The sequence below is a fragment of the Haemaphysalis longicornis genome, unplaced genomic scaffold (assembly GCF_048455015.1).
Source record: "Haemaphysalis longicornis isolate Haplotype H1 unplaced genomic scaffold, Haemaphysalis longicornis Haplotype H1 scaffold_1, whole genome shotgun sequence".
Classification (NCBI taxonomy): Eukaryota; Metazoa; Arthropoda; class Arachnida; order Ixodida; family Ixodidae; genus Haemaphysalis; species Haemaphysalis longicornis.
In genome coordinates, this window is record NW_027526203.1 from 421,694,824 (window position 1) to 421,703,093 (window position 8,270).

The 8,270-nt window shown below is 48.6% G+C and overlaps 1 non-coding gene across 1 annotated transcript; it reads right to left on the reverse strand.

The window, feature by feature from the left end:
* Nucleotides 1-6,823: 6,823 nt before the first annotated feature.
* On the reverse strand, nucleotides 6,824-6,896 carry Trnat-cgu (transfer RNA threonine (anticodon CGU)). Its single transcript has one exon. It is a non-coding gene; the product is annotated as a tRNA-Thr (tRNA).
* Between the last annotated feature and the right edge of the window lie 1,374 nt (nucleotides 6,897-8,270).

The window sequence follows — 8,270 nt, forward strand, 5'->3', positions numbered from 1 at the left end:
TTCCGTATATACGGAACGTTTCAGGAGGATATATATATATATATATATATATATATAGCGAATCAGAATAGGAAATGAGGGGCTCGTTGAAAATAACACAGAAATAGGGGTTGGCAGTCGAGAAAACCTCGGAAAGCAAAGGGGAGGATGTGGTAGATCATTGAAACAGATTAGGAATTTGGAAAGAAAGAAAGAAAGTGAAGAAAAAATGCCCGCCAGGTGGGATCCGAACCCACGACCTCCAGAATACCGGTCTGGTGCGATAACCACTACGCTACCGGCGGGGCGATTTTCCCATTCACTTTCTGGGGTATTTATGTTAGGTATGTTTTGCTTCCTGTGCTTGGGGGTGGTAGCCAGCGCCATTCGGACTAATCGGGGTGAAGGGGACCTTCATTTTAACCCCCGGGTCGTGACTCGAGTGTCTACGACATGTCCAGAGTGGTCGACCAGCTTTGAACCCTCTTAAGCTCCCTTTGGCACCAAGACTGCCAGAACAGAGGCCCTCGCTATGCATGTAGCGAATCAGAATAGGAAATGAGGGGCTCGTTGAAAATAACACAGAAATAGGGGTTGGCAGTCGAGAAAACCTCGGAAAGCAAAGGGGAGGATGTGGTAGATCATTGAAACAGATTAGGAATTTGGAAAGAAAGAAAGAAAGTGAAGAAAAAATGCCCGCCAGGTGGGATCCGAACCCACGACCTCCAGAATACCGGTCTGGTGCGATAACCACTACGCTACCGGCGGGGCGATTTTCCCATTCACTTTCTGGGGTATTTATGTTAGGTATGTTTTGCTTCCTGTGCTTGGGGGTGGTAGCCAGCGCCATTCGGACTAATCGGGGTGAAGGGGACCTTCATTTTAACCCCCGGGTCGTGACTCGAGTGTCTACGACATGTCCAGAGTGGTCGACCAGCTTTGAACCCTCTTAAGCTCCCTTTGGCACCAAGACTGCCAGAACAGAGGCCCTCGCTATGCATGTAGCGAATCAGAATAGGAAATGAGGGGCTCGTTGAAAATAACACAGAAATAGGGGTTGGCAGTCGAGAAAACCTCGGAAAGCAAAGGGGAGGATGTGGTAGATCATTGAAACAGATTAGGAATTTGGAAAGAAAGAAAGAAAGTGAAGAAAAAATGCCCGCCAGGTGGGATCCGAACCCACGACCTCCAGAATACCGGTCTGGTGCGATAACCACTACGCTACCGGCGGGGCGATTTTCCCATTCACTTTCTGGGGTATTTATGTTAGGTATGTTTTGCTTCCTGTGCTTGGGGGTGGTAGCCAGCGCCATTCGGACTAATCGGGGTGAAGGGGACCTTCATTTTAACCCCCGGGTCGTGACTCGAGTGTCTACGACATGTCCAGAGTGGTCGACCAGCTTTGAACCCTCTTAAGCTCCCTTTGGCACCAAGACTGCCAGAACAGAGGCCCTCGCTATGCATGTAGCGAATCAGAATAGGAAATGAGGGGCTCGTTGAAAATAACACAGAAATAGGGGTTGGCAGTCGAGAAAACCTCGGAAAGCAAAGGGGAGGATGTGGTAGATCATTGAAACAGATTAGGAATTTGGAAAGAAAGAAAGAAAGTGAAGAAAAAATGCCCGCCAGGTGGGATCCGAACCCACGACCTCCAGAATACCGGTCTGGTGCGATAACCACTACGCTACCGGCGGGGCGATTTTCCCATTCACTTTCTGGGGTATTTATGTTAGGTATGTTTTGCTTCCTGTGCTTGGGGGTGGTAGCCAGCGCCATTCGGACTAATCGGGGTGAAGGGGACCTTCATTTTAACCCCCGGGTCGTGACTCGAGTGTCTACGACATGTCCAGAGTGGTCGACCAGCTTTGAACCCTCTTAAGCTCCCTTTGGCACCAAGACTGCCAGAACAGAGGCCCTCGCTATGCATGTAGCGAATCAGAATAGGAAATGAGGGGCTCGTTGAAAATAACACAGAAATAGGGGTTGGCAGTCGAGAAAACCTCGGAAAGCAAAGGGGAGGATGTGGTAGATCATTGAAACAGATTAGGAATTTGGAAAGAAAGAAAGAAAGTGAAGAAAAAATGCCCGCCAGGTGGGATCCGAACCCACGACCTCCAGAATACCGGTCTGGTGCGATAACCACTACGCTACCGGCGGGGCGATTTTCCCATTCACTTTCTGGGGTATTTATGTTAGGTATGTTTTGCTTCCTGTGCTTGGGGGTGGTAGCCAGCGCCATTCGGACTAATCGGGGTGAAGGGGACCTTCATTTTAACCCCCGGGTCGTGACTCGAGTGTCTACGACATGTCCAGAGTGGTCGACCAGCTTTGAACCCTCTTAAGCTCCCTTTGGCACCAAGACTGCCAGAACAGAGGCCCTCGCTATGCATGTAGCGAATCAGAATAGGAAATGAGGGGCTCGTTGAAAATAACACAGAAATAGGGGTTGGCAGTCGAGAAAACCTCGGAAAGCAAAGGGGAGGATGTGGTAGATCATTGAAACAGATTAGGAATTTGGAAAGAAAGAAAGAAAGTGAAGAAAAAATGCCCGCCAGGTGGGATCCGAACCCACGACCTCCAGAATACCGGTCTGGTGCGATAACCACTACGCTACCGGCGGGGCGATTTTCCCATTCACTTTCTGGGGTATTTATGTTAGGTATGTTTTGCTTCCTGTGCTTGGGGGTGGTAGCCAGCGCCATTCGGACTAATCGGGGTGAAGGGGACCTTCATTTTAACCCCCGGGTCGTGACTCGAGTGTCTACGACATGTCCAGAGTGGTCGACCAGCTTTGAACCCTCTTAAGCTCCCTTTGGCACCAAGACTGCCAGAACAGAGGCCCTCGCTATGCATGTAGCGAATCAGAATAGGAAATGAGGGGCTCGTTGAAAATAACACAGAAATAGGGGTTGGCAGTCGAGAAAACCTCGGAAAGCAAAGGGGAGGATGTGGTAGATCATTGATCTGTTTCAATGATCTACCACATCCTCCCCTTTGCTTTCCGAGGTTTTCTCGACTGCCAACCCCTATTTCTGTGTTATTTTCAACGAGCCCCTCATTTCCTATTCTGATTCGCTACATGCATAGCGAGGGCCTCTGTTCTGGCAGTCTTGGTGCCAAAGGGAGCTTAAGAGGGTTCAAAGCTGGTCGACCACTCTGGACATGTCGTAGACACTCGAGTCACGACCCGGGGGTTAAAATGAAGGTCCCCTTCACCCCGATTAGTCCGAATGGCGCTGGCTACCACCCCCAAGCACAGGAAGCAAAACATACCTAACATAAATACCCCAGAAAGTGAATGGGAAAATCGCCCCGCCGGTAGCGTAGTGGTTATCGCACCAGACCGGTATTCTGGAAGTCGTGGGTTCGGATCCCACCTGGCGGGCATTTTTTCTTCACTTTCTTTCTTTCTTTCCAAATTCCTAATCTGTTTCAATGATCTACCACATCCTCCCCTTTGCTTTCCGAGGTTTTCTCGACTGCCAACCCCTATTTCTGTGTTATTTTCAACGAGCCCCTCATTTCCTATTCTGATTCGCTACATGCATAGCGAGGGCCTCTGTTCTGGCAGTCTTGGTGCCAAAGGGAGCTTAAGAGGGTTCAAAGCTGGTCGACCACTCTGGACATGTCGTAGACACTCGAGTCACGACCCGGGGGTTAAAATGAAGGTCCCCTTCACCCCGATTAGTCCGAATGGCGCTGGCTACCACCCCCAAGCACAGGAAGCAAAACATACCTAACATAAATACCCCAGAAAGTGAATGGGAAAATCGCCCCGCCGGTAGCGTAGTGGTTATCGCACCAGACCGGTATTCTGGAGGTCGTGGGTTCGGATCCCACCTGGCGGGCATTTTTTCTTCACTTTCTTTCTTTCTTTCCAAATTCCTAATCTGTTTCAATGATCTACCACATCCTCCCCTTTGCTTTCCGAGGTTTTCTCGACTGCCAACCCCTATTTCTGTGTTATTTTCAACGAGCCCCTCATTTCCTATTCTGATTCGCTACATGCATAGCGAGGGCCTCTGTTCTGGCAGTCTTGGTGCCAAAGGGAGCTTAAGAGGGTTCAAAGCTGGTCGACCACTCTGGACATGTCGTAGACACTCGAGTCACGACCCGGGGGTTAAAATGAAGGTCCCCTTCACCCCGATTAGTCCGAATGGCGCTGGCTACCACCCCCAAGCACAGGAAGCAAAACATACCTAACATAAATACCCCAGAAAGTGAATGGGAAAATCGCCCCGCCGGTAGCGTAGTGGTTATCGCACCAGACCGGTATTCTGGAGGTCGTGGGTTCGGATCCCACCTGGCGGGCATTTTTTCTTCACTTTCTTTCTTTCTTTCCAAATTCCTAATCTGTTTCAATGATCTACCACATCCTCCCCTTTGCTTTCCGAGGTTTTCTCGACTGCCAACCCCTATTTCTGTGTTATTTTCAACGAGCCCCTCATTTCCTATTCTGATTCGCTACATGCATAGCGAGGGCCTCTGTTCTGGCAGTCTTGGTGCCAAAGGGAGCTTAAGAGGGTTCAAAGCTGGTCGACCACTCTGGACATGTCGTAGACACTCGAGTCACGACCCGGGGGTTAAAATGAAGGTCCCCTTCACCCCGATTAGTCCGAATGGCGCTGGCTACCACCCCCAAGCACAGGAAGCAAAACATACCTAACATAAATACCCCAGAAAGTGAATGGGAAAATCGCCCCGCCGGTAGCGTAGTGGTTATCGCACCAGACCGGTATTCTGGAGGTCGTGGGTTCGGATCCCACCTGGCGGGCATTTTTTCTTCACTTTCTTTCTTTCTTTCCAAATTCCTAATCTGTTTCAATGATCTACCACATCCTCCCCTTTGCTTTCCGAGGTTTTCTCGACTGCCAACCCCTATTTCTGTGTTATTTTCAACGAGCCCCTCATTTCCTATTCTGATTCGCTACATGCATAGCGAGGGCCTCTGTTCTGGCAGTCTTGGTGCCAAAGGGAGCTTAAGAGGGTTCAAAGCTGGTCGACCACTCTGGACATGTCGTAGACACTCGAGTCACGACCCGGGGGTTAAAATGAAGGTCCCCTTCACCCCGATTAGTCCGAATGGCGCTGGCTACCACCCCCAAGCACAGGAAGCAAAACATACCTAACATAAATACCCCAGAAAGTGAATGGGAAAATCGCCCCGCCGGTAGCGTAGTGGTTATCGCACCAGACCGGTATTCTGGAGGTCGTGGGTTCGGATCCCACCTGGCGGGCATTTTTTCTTCACTTTCTTTCTTTCTTTCCAAATTCCTAATCTGTTTCAATGATCTACCACATCCTCCCCTTTGCTTTCCGAGGTTTTCTCGACTGCCAACCCCTATTTCTGTGTTATTTTCAACGAGCCCCTCATTTCCTATTCTGATTCGCTACATGCATAGCGAGGGCCTCTGTTCTGGCAGTCTTGGTGCCAAAGGGAGCTTAAGAGGGTTCAAAGCTGGTCGACCACTCTGGACATGTCGTAGACACTCGAGTCACGACCCGGGGGTTAAAATGAAGGTCCCCTTCACCCCGATTAGTCCGAATGGCGCTGGCTACCACCCCCAAGCACAGGAAGCAAAACATACCTAACATAAATACCCCAGAAAGTGAATGGGAAAATCGCCCCGCCGGTAGCGTAGTGGTTATCGCACCAGACCGGTATTCTGGAGGTCGTGGGTTCGGATCCCACCTGGCGGGCATTTTTTCTTCACTTTCTTTCTTTCTTTCCAAATTCCTAATCTGTTTCAATGATCTACCACATCCTCCCCTTTGCTTTCCGAGGTTTTCTCGACTGCCAACCCCTATTTCTGTGTTATATATATATATATATATACATATATATATATATATATATATATATATATATATATATATATATATATATATATATATATATATATATATATATATATATATATATATATATATATATATATGCCGGTAGCGTAGTGGCCATCGGACCAGACGCGTATTCTGGAGCTCGTGGGTTCGGATCCCACCCGCCGGGCATTTTTTCTCCACTTTCTCTCTTTCTTTCTTTCAAAAAATATCTGACCTAATACATTTTCCCCTTTGGTTTCCTTGGCTTTCTTCACTGCCTTCCTTTATTTCTCTCTTCATTCAACGAGCCCCTCATTTCTCATTCTAATTCGCTATATGCATAGCGAGGGTCTCTGTTCTGGCAGTCTTGGTGCCATAGGTAGCTTAAGAGGGTCAACGCTGGTCGACCGCTCCCGACATGTCGTAGACTCTTGAGTCGCGGCCCGGAGATTAAAAAGGTCCCCTTCACCTCGAGCTGTCGGAGTGGCGCTGGCTACCACCCCCAAGCAGAGGAAAAAAATTACCTTGAGGTAAATACCCAAGAAAGTGGAGGGGAAAATAGCCCCGCCGGTAGAGTAGTGGTCATCGCACCGGACGCGTATTCTGGAGGCCGTGGGTTCGGATCCCACCCGGCAGGCATTTTCTCTCCACTTTCTTTCTGTCTTTCCAAATTCCTTATCTGTTTCAATGACCTATTACATCGTCCCCTTTGCTTTCCGAGGTTTTCTTGACTGTCAACCCTTATTCATGTCTTAATTCAACGAGCACCTCACTTCCCATTCTAAGGTAAAAGCACGATTGTTGCCCACGTTTTAGCAAAGAGACTTGCTTTCGTCAGGGTTTCTATATATTGCTTTCTATATATATATATATATATATATATATATATATATATATATATATATATATATATAGAAATAAGGGTTGGCAGTCAAGAAAACCTCGGAAAGCAAAGGGGAGGCTGTGGTAGATCATTGAAACAGATAAAGAATTTGGAAAGAAAGAAAGTGGAGAAAAAATGCCCGCCGGGTGGGATCCGAACCCACGGCTTCCAGAATACGCGTCCGGTGCGATGACCACTACGCTACCGGCGGGGCTATTTTCCCCTCCACTTTCTTGGGTATTTAACTCAAGGTAATTTTTTTCCTCTGCTTGGGGGTGGTAACCAGCGCCACTCCGACAGCTCGAGGTGAAGGGGACCTTTTTAACCTCCGGGCCGTGCCTCAAGAGTCTACGACATGTCGTGAGCGGTCAACCAGCGTTGATCCTCTTAAGCTACCTATGGCATATCGCCAACGAGTTCTTGGCCGACCCCTATTGCGCTTGCTATCTGTTAGCAGCCACTGTGTCAAACGGATGGTCCAACCAACGCCGCCTGTATAATCATTGCCTAACGCGTGAGTGAAAAATGGCCAAACAGCCACTCTCCTGTTGCTCTCTCCTACCCTTACCCGCTCCGCAGCCTTCCAGCGTGCTTTCGTGTCCGCCAGCCAGCGCCGCTACTCGGAAACTATGCAAAATAGTGGACAGTTTGTTTAGCGTTCCCGAGGCGGCGCTCCTACGCCTTCTTGTTTTTCACCATGCCTGCCTGTCTTGTCTGTCACTGATAAAACTTCCTTTGTCACGAAGCAAAATCCCTTGCGCTGCCGCAGGCTGATGCCGGCTTTGCGCGCTTATCTACTCGGATCACAGGCCCTGAAATTTTCTGAGTGGGGCATCCCACCTCTATCCCCTCCGCATTTAGGTATTGTTTAGACCCCGCTGTTCGCACTCCGCACCGGTACGCACTTCTAAAATTGAGGACTGTACTGTAGAAGCGCCCGGACAGCGTGGCGGGATCCCAGCTGCTTATGCTTTTGTTTCCTATAATTTTCTGAAGTTTACAAGCACGTGATATTATTGGAAAGTAATCGTAGAAGTGAGCGCCTGAACAAAAAACGTGCACGCAATTTTTTCTTCTCTAAATACTCCAGAAAGAAAAATATCAGTAAAATAATGGCCGCCTCATCCGAAAATATCGTTTTTCTGTTAGCTATATGTCTACCCGACAATCAGTATGTTCTTACACTATTTCAGTCCGCCTCCGTCTTTATCTTTGGAAAAATGCAGCAAGTATGAAGCGAGCGACACGTTGAACGAGATCCCCTGTGCGCCACAGAACTAGCGCCCCGTCGCGGCTAAGATTTAAAGGGACACTGAAGTGAATTTGTCAAGCTCCCGTTTTTGCTTGCACTGCGTAGACTGGCTCAAATTAGCACACTTTTCATCGTTTATCCGGTTGACAAATCGGTAATTATTTTACAAAGCGTGAAAGAAGAAAAACTACCATGCGCGGTTTGCGGCGGCCGCACCAACTAAGGCTGTGACGTTGAGAGGAGGGGCGCCGTGATTGGACGATGCCCAAGGTTAGCAATCAAACAAGTTTCGGTTTCGGTTTCGGTTCTGTAAAACATAACCAATGGCGTTGT